The 17,525-nt window shown below is 39.0% G+C and overlaps 2 long non-coding RNA genes across 2 annotated transcripts in view; one reads left to right on the forward strand and one right to left on the reverse strand.

Moving 5' to 3' along the window:
* LOC148652293 (uncharacterized) overlaps positions 1-17,525 on the forward strand; it is a 76,361-nt gene that overhangs the window by 29,817 nt on the left and 29,019 nt on the right. The window lies entirely within an intron of this gene.
* LOC148652295 (uncharacterized) lies at positions 689-2,557 on the reverse strand. Its single transcript, XR_015925283.1, has 3 exons — positions 2,130-2,557; positions 1,767-1,833; positions 689-774 (listed from the first exon to the last, which is right to left on the reverse strand). It is a non-coding gene; the product is annotated as an uncharacterized LOC148652295 (long non-coding RNA).

Raw genomic sequence — 17,525 nt, forward strand, 5'->3', positions numbered from 1 at the left:
TGAGATACCATAGCGAGTTTTTTTTTCTATAGAAAAGCCTGGAATGCAAGTGTAATCCTCACTTAAGGGGAGCCGGGTTTTAGAACTGGCTATAGTTGCTCACGGACATAGCGTTGGCTTTGTGAACTACAACTCCCATAACGCACTACTCAAGTCCCTATTCTGCCTGGCTGTGGTGACCTCTAGTGGGTCCCTCTCAGTTCTGGCAGCTTTACCATTGATCTTGTGCACTCACCGGCGTGCGCAAGAGGAACTCGCACACAGACTTTTGGAACTCGGATCGGAACAGTTCGTGCTGCACTACTAAATCTTATGAAGTGCACTACTGTGGGTCAGTAGCTTTGAGGATTTTGAATACTTAGAGTAAATCAGGTCTTGCTATAACTATGAATAGAATTATGAAGGCTAAGACTGTTTTTTTTTTAATGGTGTAGTACACCAATAAGACATTTACAGACAACATTAAAACTAACAAACCATTTTGTGATTTAGTTGAGTGTCTGGTCATGGATGTGGTAGTGTGCTCACCTATTTGAATAACACAACTTTATACAAAAACATGAATGCAATTATTTTTATTTCAGAAACAGTAGTTCCCATCATTAAAACTCCTTTTTTGATTTTGCATTGCAAGGAGTTTCCCCTCCATGTGAAACATGTTTGATGGTGGCAGATGGAATTATTACAGGAAGGCTCTGGATAAAGCAGTCGACATCTTCGACAGCAAAGATGTTTTTTTAGGCATCTTCCTGGAGTTTGGAATTACAGGGATCCCTGGAAACACAGAGTGGTTTGACATGTCACTGTTCCAGTTTCTTTATTCCATGGCAGCAGGTCAGATAGACTTTGGATACAGTTCTACCCAGAGGCATCTTAATGTCAGGTTTATTCAATAAGAAGCTATTTGATTAAAGGTGTGTGATAATTTGGCTATTAGACAACTGTTTTTCAGTCATTTCAATCACATTCATAACTATTATTCCTGTCATCTTCTATTGGACTATTCACCCCTGATCTGTACTATTACCTGTCCCTTAACCAGTTCAATACATGAATTTCCCTAAATGCCTATTGCCTTTAATTTAAGAAGAACATTATCAAAAGCATCTTTAAAATCTAATCATATCATTTTGTACGTTCTGTGTGTGTTTACTGCTGTGACTTGTTTGAAGAATTTTAACAAGATGGTAAAGGAAGAATGACCTTTTCTAAAACCATATTGACTACTGCTAGGGTCTTATTTTCATATGAGCGATTCTGTTGTTTAGTTCTAAAGTGGTTTTCATAACTTTACTTGTAAAAGAAGGAAGACGTATTAGCTTATATCTTATATCTATCATATAAGTCACATTTAGTCATATTTACTATACCGAGAGATACTATAGAAGGGAATGAGGGAGGGCACTGAAAATGGAGAAAATAGAGTACTGTTGAAGAGGACTTCCAAAGATTGATGCACTGGACAATGGACTATTTAGAAGAAGAGAGATCAGGGAAGAGTAGAGGTGCACAGTTGACCACTTGATCAGAGTGGAGTTTAGAGTTCTGCCTCACCATTCCTATGGAGGTAGCAGAGTCAATAAAACTTGACGTTTGCAGAACACTAAGGCCAATTTGTATACAAATCAGTTTGTTTTTTAAAGGATTCTAAATTTAGGATGAATTCCCCCATTCTACATAAATTCCATCCAATGTCTAATTCTGAACCACACTTGTCACTAATGTGCTACACAAAATAAAATCACAGTCACAAACTAAATACTCACCATCTGGAGTGTTCTGAGGCTTGTTCCTACTGAATCTGTCCAAACTAAAAACTTCTTTTTTGAAGAACTATGAGCACACAAAGAAAACAATTTAGGAATATTTCTTCCACAGGTATTAAACTTGAACTGTTACGTACTGTATTGATCTTGATAAATTTGTAGTCATTATTCATACAGAACATTCAGCATTGGCCACCATAGCAGTTGCTATTCTTGTTGTTTGCAATTAATAGGAATGTCTTCTAGAATGTTATTTGATGTACAAATGAGCATTCTATTCAAATTATTTCTGTAGTGCTAATATTAAAAATACAATAATGCCCAAATTAATTAATAATTAAAGTTTGGGTATCTAATCAATACCTTGTGTTTTTGAGGCTCGTTGTACTCATCAGGCACTTTAAATGGTCCAAAGCTTTCACAGCTCCCGCGTCCACTGGATGTTCCCTGGGCTCTTAAGTTTTCCAAAGATGGATTTGTTTCATTCTGAATTCTGACGTCTTTTGACCTATTACCCATGATCTTATGCTTTATCATGGAGCCAAACTTTTTCAAAGGATGTTTCTTGACTTTCTGGCTCACATTCACATCTCCATCCGGCGTATTAACTGCAAAGGGGATGTTGCTGTGCGAGAGAAGCCCTTCGCTCTCAGATGTTTTGGTCAGTTGCATTGGGGTCATGTAATGTTTTGCTATGTCAATGCGCAGACCACTCTTGCTTTGGGCTGGACTGAGATTTTTGTCCTTATTAAGGCTGGGAGTGTACACATACCAAGATGAGTGTCCGGGCAACTCCTGTCACAAAAAAACAAAAAGTTACAGTTCAGTGACTGTTGTTTCATTTTTAAAAGTAAATCAAAACAAGTAACACTTCTCTTACGGAGAAGAAGATAAGGATTATGGGGTGTGTATATGTTTAGCACTGACGTTAACACTAGAATAAAGGCAGACAATGGAATATAAAATAAGAAATCAATGTGAATGTTTACAATTGCATGTATAGAAAATAATGCATCTCAGTTTTTTTATGATGCAGATATCAGTTTGGAAATGTAGACGATACTGTGAGCAAGTCTCTCTATAGTAGCATTAACTCACCTGATTGCTCTTGTACTAATTGAGTGATAAAGCTGACATCCACAGACAGGTGAGTTTAGTACGTATGCTATGAACTGACAATAGGGATATTTCTGAGATGTTATACAGTATTAGGGAAAACAAATCTGGATTTGTAGTTTTATTGTAAAGGAAAATGCACATCACAACTATCATCATATTTACAAAATAAGAGTTCCATTTTCCAGTACTTTCTACACAAATGTCTGTTAATTACAGTAGGTACAGAACAGGTCCATCCTAATTTGATAAGAGACATTTTTACAGGTTTGGAACTGTTGGTCAATAACAATAACAATTTATATGGACAGGTAAGGTACACTGCTTGTAATGTCTGAATGTAATGGATGCATTTTATTTTTCCAGATAGCTTCTTGAGGTTAAAATGCACAGTGTCATAACTAAAGAACAAATGTAAAGAAATATGTTAATTTGTTCCTTCAGTACAGTAAATCCTGAATTTTAGTCCACCTAGCTGTTGCTTAGTGGTTCCTTCCCTGACATGTTCAGATCAGCTCCCACTAGGTTTTGATTGAGAGAATATTAAGCTGTCCAGGTTCCAAGGGGGTGACTTCACTTTCTACCATAGACTCGATGCCAAAAGAACCCTTTGATACTGCCTCCTCTGGAATGAAACAGGGGTCTGCACACTTAATTATTTATAAATTAAGGGATCCACTTAAAATATGCAATACTGACCATTCTATTTCTTTGGTTAGACTGGTATTCTGTTGTTCTTGCTTCATTTATATATTAGAAATACTGTACTGTATATATTTTTCTATACATACAACCCATATCTATAATAGATTTTTACTATACTGTATAGACAACAGTATATTTGTATTAGTTGCATCTGTGCTGGCATTCAAAATTTGGTTGCAAATTTCTAAATGTTAACATGGGAAACAACGAACCCTGACAAGTAAGTAAAAATAGGTCTTATATTGATAGGTGATAAATGTTTTGTTTGCACTGAATTGTATTGAAACAAATAAATATCTGCAAGAATCCAATAAAAATGTTGCTGCTGCTCCTCAAACTTCTAGAGGCAGCACAGAAACAGGATCCATTGATCGTACTTTTGACTTGAGTTCAGTTGCAAAAGGCATTGTAAGGACTTTATTTGGAAAGCTCAAATCTTTACTCACCCAGACTGAAGAAGATGTATCTAGTTCCAGTTCTCCTGCTCAAAGCAATGCAAAGAGCTCAAGTGTCAGCTCTTCACCAACAAATTCAGTGTTTTCTGATTCTGTGTCAGATATTTCAGATTTGTGCACCTATACAGTAGAAACTGCTGGAACCATTTGTGAAGCAATGAAAAAAGAGTTAGACCAGGAGGTTTATTGCACAACAGTGGCAAAGAAGGCTTCAGATGAAAGCCTTCTGGCTAGAGAGGTTGTTACTTCAGTTTTGGAGTACCTTGAAGAGCAATATATTTTAGACACCATTAAAAGCCCTTCACCATATCCTAAAGACTGGGAGAGATATCTTTCACTGCATCTGTTCGACCAATAACAGGTGAAGGTTCTAACTGGTCCATTTTGGTGCACATGAGCTGCTCGGTGCTCCGGGTTTCCATATCATTGTCAGCTTGAGGAGCGTCTGAAGACTCGATATCTGAATGTTGGAACTTCATAATTTCTCTCACAAGAGAATCAACTATCTTTTGGGCCAGGGCCTCACTCTTGGCTGCTACTGCTTGTTGTAAGTTGTCTTTGGAACCAGCACTCTGCAGCAGTTCTCTGTAAATACAGCTGGCCACTTGTTTGACAGAAACCAGCTCACATTGGATATTGCTTCCCATTGTTGGATTACATTCTGAGGTATCTGGGGCTGTAAATAGTGTAGCGGCGAGGCTTAATAATAAGGCAGAATTAAGTGTTTCTGAGCTTCCCAAATGAGGCCCCATTTCTCTGTTCATCTCTGTGGTGCAGTCACAGAGAAACTATTCATGCAAGATGTTTTCTTCTGATAAGGACAGCTCCCACAGGGGGATGCACTTAGCTAAGCCTGGCTATCATGATCAATGGTCATCCATTGGCGCCTATCTGTTTAGGGAGTGCCAGTTGGACATCTGGACTGCATTACTAAGTGTCAGGAGTAAGTGACTCATATCTCGCCTTGATCAACCAATCAGGGACTGGTAGGGCCGAGTAACCCACGTGGGACTCTGATGCCCATGGAACTTTCAGCCAATCAGTGAGCTGAAGTTCCTCCAGGTAAAAACAGGCAACACAGAGAGCCTGTGAGATTCAGATTCAACAAGATCCAGATTCAGATTCAGATTCAACAATTCTAAAGGGAATTCAAAGGAGAATCCCAAGGGCAGGACATTCTCGCAGCGCGCCTCCTGACCATCCTGAGACTCAGCCCGGACAACCACGGAACGGCCAGTGTGTCCGAGTGCCAGAACTTTCCTTTGTTCTAAGAGTCTAGAGTGGAGGTTGCCAGAGAGTAACCAGCAGCAGGCCTCGTGAACAGGTCGGAACTGTTGACAGCTGAATCACTATTCAGAACTAGCTCTTCATCAGGAACGAACCGGTCCTCTTCCTGACTTGCTGGGACCCACAGTCATCTTTTCTCCTGTGCACAAACTTTGCTAGTTAAAGCCAACAATGAGCATCAGCAGCGCACCGTCGCAAGCCGCACAGCACAGCCTGGCACCGAGCCAGAGAGCGCTGATTGGACAGCAACAGCCTGCAACTGTTTCTTTGTGCCCGCAGGAGATCTGAATCCCCAAAGATTGGATGAGTATTCAACTTCAATGCATTACAGCTCGAGAATTCAATTGTTATCCCAACCAGTTGATATCAATTTAATTCCTAAGAGTTATGTACTTGTTTGAGTATCTAATGTAGAAGTTGTAACCAAGTTCACTTTACGAAACGGTCTTAATGAATGATATACTGAATGTATGTCCTCTTGATATGTGTAACACTTTGTAACTGATTGAATATATATCTTTTGTATTCTGATAACCCTCACGATAAGATTGGTTAGATTTACATGCATATTCTATGTATTAATAAATGTATCCTCGTGTATTAGTACCTGTGTGTGCGCGTTGTTTGAGTTATGTCGCATGGTTGGATTCTAAAGCCATCAAAAGAATCAACTTTGTGATTTACTGCTACAATTAATAATTGTCTCAGTAAATGCCCAAACCCTACAGAACTGGTGCCTTCAGAGAGCCACTATGATTACATATTTGGCGTCCCTGAACCGGCTTAATCTACAATAGTTTCTTCAACACATTTTCAATAATGCCCACAGCAAATTCACTGAGCTCCCAACAAGATAAACTATCCATAATCTGTTCTTGTTTCTTCTCCCTCTTTGGAGAAATAGGATGAATTCTTAAGAGCAGCTTAGTTACAATTTTTTTCACAATATCTGAATATGGTAGGGGAATATCAGAAAGTGGTTGAATATCAGAAGGGGGCTCTGGAGGTGACATTCCCTTTTCTTGGCAACCAAGATTAAAGGTGTCATTTTCACTGCTGTTCACATCATTAGTGGCTTCGTTCGTAATGAAGGAAGGAGAAGGATCTAAGGCTGAAGACTCAGCTGTTGAAAAGTAGAGCTTTGAGAGCTCTTTAACCAAAGATACAATAATGGCATTGGACACTTCCTGATTTTTGGACATTATTGCATCGTATAATGCAATAAGGGAGCCACTTTCTTGCAGCAAGTCATTGTACACTTTTTCAATCATTTGGTCTGCATCCAAAGGCTGAATAAAGATGCATCTGTCATGGTCAGGTGTGCCTATAGTAATTCCTGGAACAGCTGATAACTGCATGATCACAGATTCAGTAATACTTATAACCATTTCACTCAGGGTTTGCAGAGGTCTCTTCAGATCTTCAGCACTGGACTCAGGGCTGGAACAGTTTAGCTGAATTTTCTTTAGCAGATTATCTGTGACTCCATGTACTATTTCAGAAAATACAAGAGAAATTTGAGAAGACTGTGCACTGGTTGTTGCCTCTTTGTTGTGCTCACTAGTGATTCTAATATCACTCATCACCTCATCAACCTTCACATCATGCAAAGAGGACTCCAGAGGTTTTGTTTTCATACAGTCTGGGATTGAGGAGCTCTTCTTAGTCTTCTTAACTGTCTTCCCTGAAGATTTACACTGCTGTACACCTTCTAGACCCTGGACTCTTTGAACCAGATAATCTCCAGGCTTCTCTGGGGTCTCAGAAGCTAAGCAATCTTTTTTCTTATTAGAACAAGGTGTCACACCATCAGCTTCTCCTAGGGAACTTGATGAGCAGGGCTTATCCATAGTGTCTTCTGGCTGGAAACTGTTTTCAAACCCACTTGGAACTGTTGGAGAAAAGCCTTTTGGAGACTTTGTCATAGGAGACTGCAGTTTTTTACTTCTGACTGTTCGACCAATAACAGGTGAAGGTTCTAACTGGTCCATTTTGGCGCACTGGAGCTGTTCAGTCCTCCGGGTTTCCATATCAATGGCAGCTTGAGGAGTACTGGACTCAGGGCTGGAACAGTTTAGCTGAATTTTCTTTAGCAGACTATCTGTGACTCCATGTACTATTTCAGAAGAAACAAGGGAAACTTCAGAAGACTGAGCACTGGGTGTTGCCTCTTTGTTGTGCTCACTAGCGATTCTAATATCACTCATCAGCTCATCAACCTTCACATCATGTGAAGAGGACTCCATAGGTTGTGTTTTCATACAGTCTGGGCTTGAGGAGCTCTTCTTAGTCTTCTTAACTGTCTTCCCTGAAGCCTTACACTGCTGTACTCCTTCTAGACCCTGGACTATTTGAACCAGATAATCTCCAGGCTTCTCTGGGGTCTCAGAAGCTAAGCAATCTTTTTTCTTATTAGAACAAGGTGTCACACCAACAGCTTCTCCTAGGGAACGTGATGAGCAGGGCTTATCCATAGTGTCTTCTGGCTGGAAACTGATTTTAAAACCACTTGGGACTGTTGGAGAAAAGTCTTTTGGAGACTTTGTCATAGAAGACTGCAGTTTCTTTCTTCTGACTGTTCGACCAATAACAGGTGAAGGTTCTAACTGGTCCATTTTGGTGCACATGAGCTGCCCAGTGCTCCGGGTTTCCATGTCAATGGTAGCTTGAGGAGTACTGGACTCAGGGCTGGAACAGTTTAGCTGAATTTTCTTTAGCAGATTATCTGTGACTCCATGTACTATTTCAGAAGAAACAAGAGAAACTTCAGAAGACTGAGCACTGGGTGTTGCCTCTTTGTTGTGCTCACTAGTTATTTTAATATCACCCATCACCTCATCAACGATCTCACTTGCTTCTCTGCTAATACTGGTCTCTGGTGAAACGGATGAATATCGGGCAGCTAAATGTGTCAGCTTGGAAATGTTGGTCACCATAGAACTGATTATGGTTTTGACCACTGTCTCATTTCTGGTGGCTACAGCTTTCTGTAGAACCTGTTGGGATCCAGTTTGACATAGCAATTCATTGTGAACAGAGCTGGCAACCTGCTGAATCTTGTGTGATTCATGAAACACATCATTATCCTGTTTCACAACTGTTATCTCCTGGTTTTTGGACATGTCCTGCAACACACTGTCAAAGAGGTCCACAGCTATCTGACTCAGCAAAGACACAGACATCTTCCCTGGGATTTCTGTAGACGTTTCCTCTTTTATCAAAGTAGGGTATATCTGCAATAGCAGCTGTGTTATGATGTTTTCCACAGTCTCAGTACACACTAAAGTCATATTAAGTGATTCTGTTGATTTAGCCATAGAAATTTCCTGGAGCCCAACTGAGGAAACCGGTTCAATATTCAACATTTCTACAGGGACACTGAGTGGTTTGATTTCAGAACTGTTTTCAAGGTGGGAGTCTCTTTTCAGTTCCTCAGAAGAACTCTTCTCAATTTCTGATGTCACCCTGGCTGCTGGTATATTACCTATGTTAACAAAGAGCTTTTCATTTAATGATAGTAAAGCAAAATATCAGAAAGCATGAAACAAAAACTAAATTATATTGAGAAGTAACGAATGACAGGCATCACAAAATATTTGAGTATAAAGCTTCATGTTCCTGTAAAACTATTACATCTTGGAGCTCAGGTAACTACAAACAAAGAAGCAGCCATATTCACAGATACGTTATATATGGCTACTGAATATATGGCTATATTCACTCATTCTCTCATTCATAGTCATGGCCTACACTATATTGGTCTAAATACATCAAAAACTTTTAAAGATACAACAGATAGAAAATCAAGGTACTGTATATTTACATACAGTCACTACATGTTTTAACTTGTACTTCATAGCAACTAAAATGTTAATACACTTTTAAATGATTTGATTTGATTTCCTTCTTACCTTGATTTTCACTCTCTTCAGGTTCCATTGATAAATCACATGCAGCAGACAAAACATCCATGACAGACTTTACAAGCAAGCTGGAAAGCTGATTAATTGCATCATGGTACATCTGTGAACTAGGCACTGATGGTTCAGAACTTTTCTGTAGTCTGTGATCCTTGACAGTCAGAGACACTTTCTCTGAAATCCTTTGGGAAGACTTCAATTCCGTATTTGTATCACAGTCTTGAAAAAGTGAAACATCCTTCTCATTTGTGTCAAACGTTGGAGAATCGGGAAAACTGAGGCACTGCTTCAACAGTCTTTTCACTGATTTCTCAGTAAATGAATACAACAACTGCATAGAAAGCTCTGAGGACTTTGAATGGGATAAATCCTGAACTACTAGGGGGCTCTTTAAAATTGGATCTGCATTAGATTTGTGAGCTGTGCCCAATTGTACTGCAATTCCTGATTTCAAAATTAAATGGAAAACATTTTTGACAAGTTCTTCTGAAAATACACGCAGAGATCCACTCGAGACAAGTTGTTCCACTTTCCTTTCAATAGGACTCATTGTAGGACTCTCTGTGGAGGTCCTGACTTGGTCCTTAGGCTCTTCTGAAACCCTTGTCTGCAGTGGGGGGAGATTGTGCTTTGCTGTGGCTCCTGGTACTTGAGATGCCCAGGACGCCTCTTCAGCTGAAAGCTTTTCAATGTTCAAATTAACATTATTGGAGTGGGTTTGAAATGCTATATTCTCAGTGATGAGACCAGCAGCACACTCCGATTTCTTTTGGCTTGCTCTAGACTTGCTTTTTGTATCTGAGGCCACCGTTACATCAAGTTTGCCCATAATAATGTCAACAATACCCATGGCAACAATTTCAATGTCAGACACTGCAGACTCTGCACGGGCTATGTGTTCTGCTGAGAAGTCATGCTTTGGTGAAATGAGAGGGCTTGGCTGGTCTCCTTCCTCAACATTGTCAACTGTTGTTTTCTCTGAGCCTCTCTTTTGTTCTGCAGCTTTTAAGCTGTTTTGAGCTGTAAATGAATCTTCTATCACATTGCTTCTGCAAGGAAGTTCCATGAACTCTTGTTCACCTAGTCCCATGTCATTTGCAGTAAAGGGTTTCTTCCAAACACGGGACCGGGGAACTCGATTGCTTTTACATGTCAATTCATTTTCTTGTTCTGCTGTAGGTGTAGGTTGATCCTGAAGCTTTGGTGAAGCATCAGTCAAGGCTCTATAGGGAGTGTCCCAAGTCATGACTTCTGTGTCATCTGTATAAGAATCAATCACCATCCCAGGCACATTTATGGGTGGGAAACGTTGAACAGAATATTCTCTACGGTTACTTTAAGTGTATTCTTTATGGACAGTGTCTTCTGCACTAGACATCCTGTCTTTCCCATATTGTTCACCAGAGAGGTGCATTGTTTCATAATCTGGCTTTAAGACCACATCTGAAACTTTAAGATTTTCAAATGTAGATAAAACAGAATCCACCAGTTCACTTGCTTGAAGGGTTTCTTCTGAGGGTTTTGCTTTTGCTCCTGAGCAACATCCTTTGTCGTCACCCCGATTTATTTCACTCCTGATTGTTTGCAATATCTGACTGCCAACATCCTTGGCACAGATGATTAAATTTGCCTGATTTTCCTGAGTAGTCCTGCTTTGCCTTGAGAAATCAACGTTCATTAACACACCTAAAGGTTCTGAATCTTCACTAAGATGCTTACGGGGTGCCGAGTTTGTTACTGACATGCTTTTCTTAGTCAAGTGTGGTTTACTAAAGCTCAGGTGTGAAACCTGGACTGAAGGAGGAAACATCTCAAGTGAATCTGCTGATCTCTGCTCTTTAGCAGATAAAACTTTCCTTGCTTTGAACAAAGACAGGCTCTTCTGATTCCAAAAGTGTTTCAGTTTGTTCTTCACAGTTTTGAAGAGTTCCTCAGTCATTGTCCTAATGTGCTCAGCTCTTCTAGTATCAGTTTTAATTTCTGATGTTCCTGGTAACAGGGCTGTATCAGAACTTTCTAATTTATGTTTGTAGTCTGTTGAGAAAGAAATCTTCTCAAAGCATGTAGCGTAATGTAGTTTTTCTAAAACATCAACAACAATATCTGAAGCCAGTTCAGTGGTTTGCACATGAGAAGAAGAGTCTGAGGACATTGCTTCTTGAGCATGTTTTGTTGCATCCGGTGTTTTACATACATCATCAGCTGTACTGTTTGGTTGCTCTGGGAGATGGGCAAGTCCAGAAGATATAAATTTTGCAGCTGCTTTTTCAATAATTTCACTTATTATCCTCGTTGCTGTACGATGGAATACAGAGCTGGAGGTCCTCGGCATCTTCTCTGATCCTTCACTTTCTCCATCTGATATGATGCTCTCTCCAGAAGAGGAAACACTCAAATTGTCCTCAACCAAGATCATGTCCATTTGCCCAATTTGCTGTTTTGAAGAAATGTTCTCAGATGACACCACCTTTGGAGGATATCTACAAATCTCCATTGTAATTTGATTAGGGACTTGTCCTGTTGCCTTATCAATATCAGATAATATGATTTCTTCAACAGGAGATATCTGGGATTTTGATCGATCTTGAATACTCTCCTCTCTTATAAATGTAGAAGCATCTCTCTCCCAGTCTTTAGGATATGGTGAAGGGCTTTTAATGGTGTCTAAAATATATTGCTCTTCAAGGTACTCCAAAACTGAAGTAACAACCTCTCTAGCCAGAAGGCTTTCATCTGAAGCCTTCTTTGCCACTGTTGTGCAATAAATCTCCTGGTCTAACTCTTTTTTCATTGCTTCACAAATGGCTCCAGCAGTTTCTACTGTATAGGTGCACAAATCTGAAATATCTGACACAGAATCAGAAAACACTGAAGTTTTTGGTGAAGAGCTGACACTTGAGCTCTTTGCATTGATTTGAGCAGGAGAACTGGAACTAGATACATCTTCTTTAGTCTGGGTGAGTAAAGATTTGAGCTTTCCAAATATAGTCCTTACGATGCCTTTTGCAACTGAACTAAAGTCAAAAGTATGATCAATGGATCCTCTTTCTGTGCTGCCTCTAGAAGTTTGAGGAGCAGCAGCAACATTTTTATTGGATTCTTGCAGATATTTATTTGTTTCAATACAATTCAGTGCAAACAAAACATTTTCAAAAACAGAATTTACAATGTCCTTGGCAATAACAGTGACCCTATTGTTGGGAATCTGAGATTTTGGACTTATTTTTTCCAAAATGGAGATTTCTGCAGCTTCTGGGAGCAATAATGACTCTTTTGAGTTACTCTCATGTAAATTGTTACCCACAGGGGTGAAATCCCACTTTGTTTTTTCAATGATCTGAGATACTATCTGCTCAGCAATTTCAATGATTTTGGCTTTAGAGATCCCAAAAGCAATATCACTGTTTGCTCTTTTCATTCCCACACTTGATTCCGAGGAGTGAGACTTTAATTTGAAAGATGGGGGGCTACTGCCATTTGTTCTTTTCTTAGTCACTTTTGCCTCATCTCTCTCATTCTGCAGGGCATCAGGTCTCTGAAGAAGGTAGTTCTTCTCCACAGATAAGCTGGAGGAGGGTGAAATCGTTTCTAAATTTTTCAGAATTGCTGACACAAAGTCACTCATTGATTGGTTATCGCCTGAATATGTTTCTTTCACGTCACTCGTCTTATTTTCAGTATTTGCTTTGCAGAATTCACTCTTGACTTCTTGTAAGACAGTACTGATTATTTCTGTTGCCGTGACAGCTAACTCCGCCTCATCATATTGTTCTGAGTGGAGTCTCTGGGATTGTCCTATTACATGTAGGTCACCACCATGGCCACCCAGGAGTCTACAGGTTGACCCTGACTCAACAGCGCTTGTGAAAAAAGGCTGGAGTCTTCCAGAGACAACTTGTATAATCTCACTTGCAACCTCTGTGGCTACAGATTCTGTCTGTGCTTCTAGATTAACACACACAGTCTTAGGGTTGGGAATTCTTTGCTTATTTTCTGACAAGGCAGAGATGACAAGTCCAAGAACACCATCCACAAGTTCAGTGGCAAGGTTATTCGATCTGCAGCGGGTGATCAAGACACCTAACGCACAACACTGGGGTTCCATCAGCTGAGCAGGAAGCTGTGCTTCAGTGAGGGCTCTGCTAAGGACATCCTGTACTATATGTTCTGCTTTTGTAATTATACTTGACTTAGTGATTCCAAAAAGGTCCTTCAAAGGTTCTGAGAGGGGCTTTCCAGCATCTTCTCCTCCATCAGCAACCACAATCTCCTTCGAGGGTGTTCTGGATTTTAAGCCGGGTGTATTTTTCCCTGTTTCTTCTCCTGAACTACCCGAGGACGAGAGGGGTGAAGGGAAGGGAGTGGAGATCCTGCATCTCGTTGACAAGAAGCTACTGCTCCTACTCTGGGACTGCCATGTGGACCCTGACTCAGTACCAAGCAGAGAATGAGAACTCAGGGTGGCCTCCTCACTACTGCTGAAGTAAACCGGGGACTCAAAGGAGCAGTGAGACACGCTCCTGCTCCTCTCTTCACTGTAAAGCGAGACGGCTGGAAGCAGCACTCTGATGATAGACGCTGCCACCCACACCACTATATTCTCCGCCATTTCGTTAAGCTCTTCCGTTGTTATCTGTTTTAAAGCAATAGTACAAAAGTAACCACAGAGCACGAAAAATGTTCAATATACAGTACACCTATCAATATAAGACCTAGTTTTACTTACTTGTCAGGGTTCATTGTTTCCCATGTTAACATTTAGAAATTTGCAACCCAATTTTGAGTGCCAGCACAGACGCAACTAATACAAATATACTGTTGTCTATACAGTATAGTAAAAATCTATTATAGATATACTGTTGTATGTCTAGAAAAATATATACAGTACAGTATTTCTAATATATAAATGAAGCAAGAACAACAGAATACCAGTCTAACCAAAGAAATAGAATGGTCAGTATTGCAGATTTTGCAAATGGATCCCTTAATTTATAAATAATTAAATGTGCAGACCCCTGTTTCATTCCAGAGGAGGCAGTGTCAAAGGGTTCTTTTGGCATCGAGTCTATGGTAGAAAGTGAAGTCACCCCCTTGGAACCTGGACAGCTTAATATTCTCTGGCAAAGAGGCGCAGACCTTTGGCATAGTGAAATATCTCTGCTCTGAGGAGTGGCTATGTGGCTCTGACACCAGGGCAGCCACAATCAAAACATAGTGGGAGCTGAGCTGAACATGTCAGGGAAGGAACCACTAAGCAACAGCTAGGTGGACTAAATTTCAGGATTTACTGTACTGAAGGAACAAATTAACATATTTCTTTACATTTGTTCTTTAGTTATGACACTGTGACACTGTTATAACCTCAAGGAGCTATCTGGAAAAATAAAATGCACCCATTACATTCAGATAAGCAGTGTACCTTACCTGTCCATATAAACTGTTCTCAATCACCTTCCTTTCACTAAAAAACATTATGATAAAAATTAATTAGTGTGACATTGCTACTACATGGACAAAATACGAACTATATTTTGCAATATTAAAAAATGGTGACTAATTAACAATATATAGGCATCTTTTCTAGTGGCAGAACAATTAATCTATTTTAAAGCATATTCTTGTGTAAAAAAGATGGCCTCCTAACCACAATTGTGTTCGTACTTTTTCAATTTACCTACTGGATGTCTAAAACTTGCTTAGGTTTTTAACTTTAATATGAGAGGCTTATAAAATAAAAATCACCACAACAAAATAGTACATTGGAAATGATAAATCTTAAACTTCAAACTGCAACTGTTCCATAACACTTTAGCGAGTATGGTACAATCGTGTTCCTATGTGAAGCAAGATCACTTGTAATTTACATCATTGTGTTTTCAACAACAACTACTTAAACAGGCGCAATGTATCTAACCAGTTTCATACTGGGTACCTCATAATTGACACATGACAAATACAGTTAAATTCAGAAAATAAATAGTAATTCTGCATTGAAATGTGAAGAAATATGTCATGTTTATGTTTGTACCCTGTTAACTTCATAGAGATTAGATCTTAGAGAATTTAAAGATTCTGTGAAACAGGCAGTTTGACCAGAGGTGCCCAGACGTTTGCATACAACTGTATGTTGCTGCTGCATCATTCAGGACAAAGCCCAAAATGCGTTTCCAACGCATTTGATGACTTAGTGTTACTTAGTTGTTACTGCCCTCTGGTGGTTGTTGATTGAAACATAACATCCGTTCAAACACGACCAGACATTTCTCCCACTGTCAATACTTCAGCAAAACTTCACATTTTATACTGGTGCCACAACATATTGTTAGTTATTATGATAGAAATGTGTTTTAATATGACTAATATATTATTGTTGTAATGCAGTATGATCAGAGTTATACATAAGTTCAATACAACAGTTTATTTTTGCGAAGGTTCAGTTAGTGTATTTTGACTGCTGCTCTAGTCATTGTCAATATCAATATTCAAAGTCAATGTTCTAGTCATTACAACAAAGCCAGTCTATGGTAAACTATATCTAGGATTTTGAAAAGTGCACATGAGCTAACACAACAATATGCACATGTTCTGTACTGTTAACAGACTGATTCATGCATTCGCAAAGAGAGAAAAAGCAATTTCACGAACTCAGCTGGGGAAGTGAGCTCAAAATAGAAAACAGTTGCTCTTTAAACATTTACGTATCACCATACTTAAAATGCTTAAAATAAAAACTTTATGTAAGCACTGATGCTTAACATACCACAACTGCAGAATGTAGGACTTACCCATCAGACAGCTGACTGATCAGAGGGACTTCATGAAACCAGTTGGAATCAGTAGTCACCTCTTCAGTGGAGTCAGGTGAAATATGAACTGACCCAAGAGAAAAGAATTATTGTCGCATTAGAATTCTCATGGCATGCATAAAAAAGTGATCAATCCAATTAACATCCAAAAAAGGCAGAAAAGATGTATTTATTCATAGATACAATTAGGATGCTGATTAAGATTTATTTATCGGTTTACCCATATAATTTAAATCATTTTCACACCTTAGCTCACAACACTTTTACTGCACCAGACTGTGGCACAATGGCTGCCCAGAGATCCCCAGACTTATTTGGAACCTTCTTCAGCCTTAACAGTAGATGTTACCAAGCTTTCAAAACCCAACACTTGTGCATTAATCATTGACATGTTTTTATCTGAATAAGCTATACAAATAAAACTGAATTGAACTAAACTGATTTTTTGGATTATATGTTCCATTGTCTTTCACAATATCTTTCAGTATCTCAGCACCCACTGAATTTCTCTGCAGCTGCATTGGAAAATTTGTCAAAACATAACTTTTTTCAAAACCTTTATTTTTTCTAGAAACAAATGAAAATACTGACCTTTGGTGATTTTAGAACTTTTCTCATTAGCAATGGTAACGTCTCTATTCTCCGTGCTAATGATCTCAGTAGAAGCTGTGCCACAAAGAAAACATCATTTTAGTTGAATAGTTATTTCAGATAGTTTAGATCAATAGATACTGTAAATGTGGATTACAGAAATGTTGAATATAATGTATGTACATGTTGTGGCTGGAAATTAAACAATCTGAAGATAATGAAGGATTCCTTCTTAATGTATTATTTTATGATACCTGCAACTTATTGCGTGTTTCCCTTTAAAAAGTTTTGATCTCAGTACATACATATTATTCTTTTCATACAGACATATGATTGAAAAGCTTTGGAATTTTGTAATTGTAGGTGTTTATTAAACAAATTCTACAGTTCTGTAATCAGTAGTAAACCTGAAGATGTTGTCAACCTGCATCTTTCCTTCTAGCCAACAAACTAAAACACATTAAATTGTGAACTAAGTCATAGTTGTACCACTGCAAATTATTGGATCTAGAACCTTACCCTGTTTTCCAGACTGAAGAATCTCATTAAAATATTGCGTTTTTATTCTGTCTTGCATTTCTCTTTCAAAATCCTTCCTTTCCTGTAAACTCTCATTTAGCTTTTGCTGCTGGAGAGCAACCTTCCTTTTATAATATTCAAATGCCTGAGAATGACAGAAAACCTTTCACAAGTGGCTATTCTTTAATGAAAAAGGAAAGCCTCTCAACAAAAGATGAAAAGGTCCATCTCATTGTTGAACATCTTGTTGCTAGTAGAAAACTTCCCGTCCATAAGGTCACTACAGGAGACTCCAATCTCATCTCAATCTACAGCACCCTGAAGCTGGGAAGCTGGGTCTGGTCAGAGCTCAGAAGAAGA

This window comes from Lepisosteus platostomus, chromosome 11 (assembly GCF_059453375.1).
Source record: "Lepisosteus platostomus isolate fLepPlt1 chromosome 11, fLepPlt1.hap1, whole genome shotgun sequence".
Classification (NCBI taxonomy): domain Eukaryota; kingdom Metazoa; phylum Chordata; class Actinopteri; order Semionotiformes; family Lepisosteidae; genus Lepisosteus; species Lepisosteus platostomus.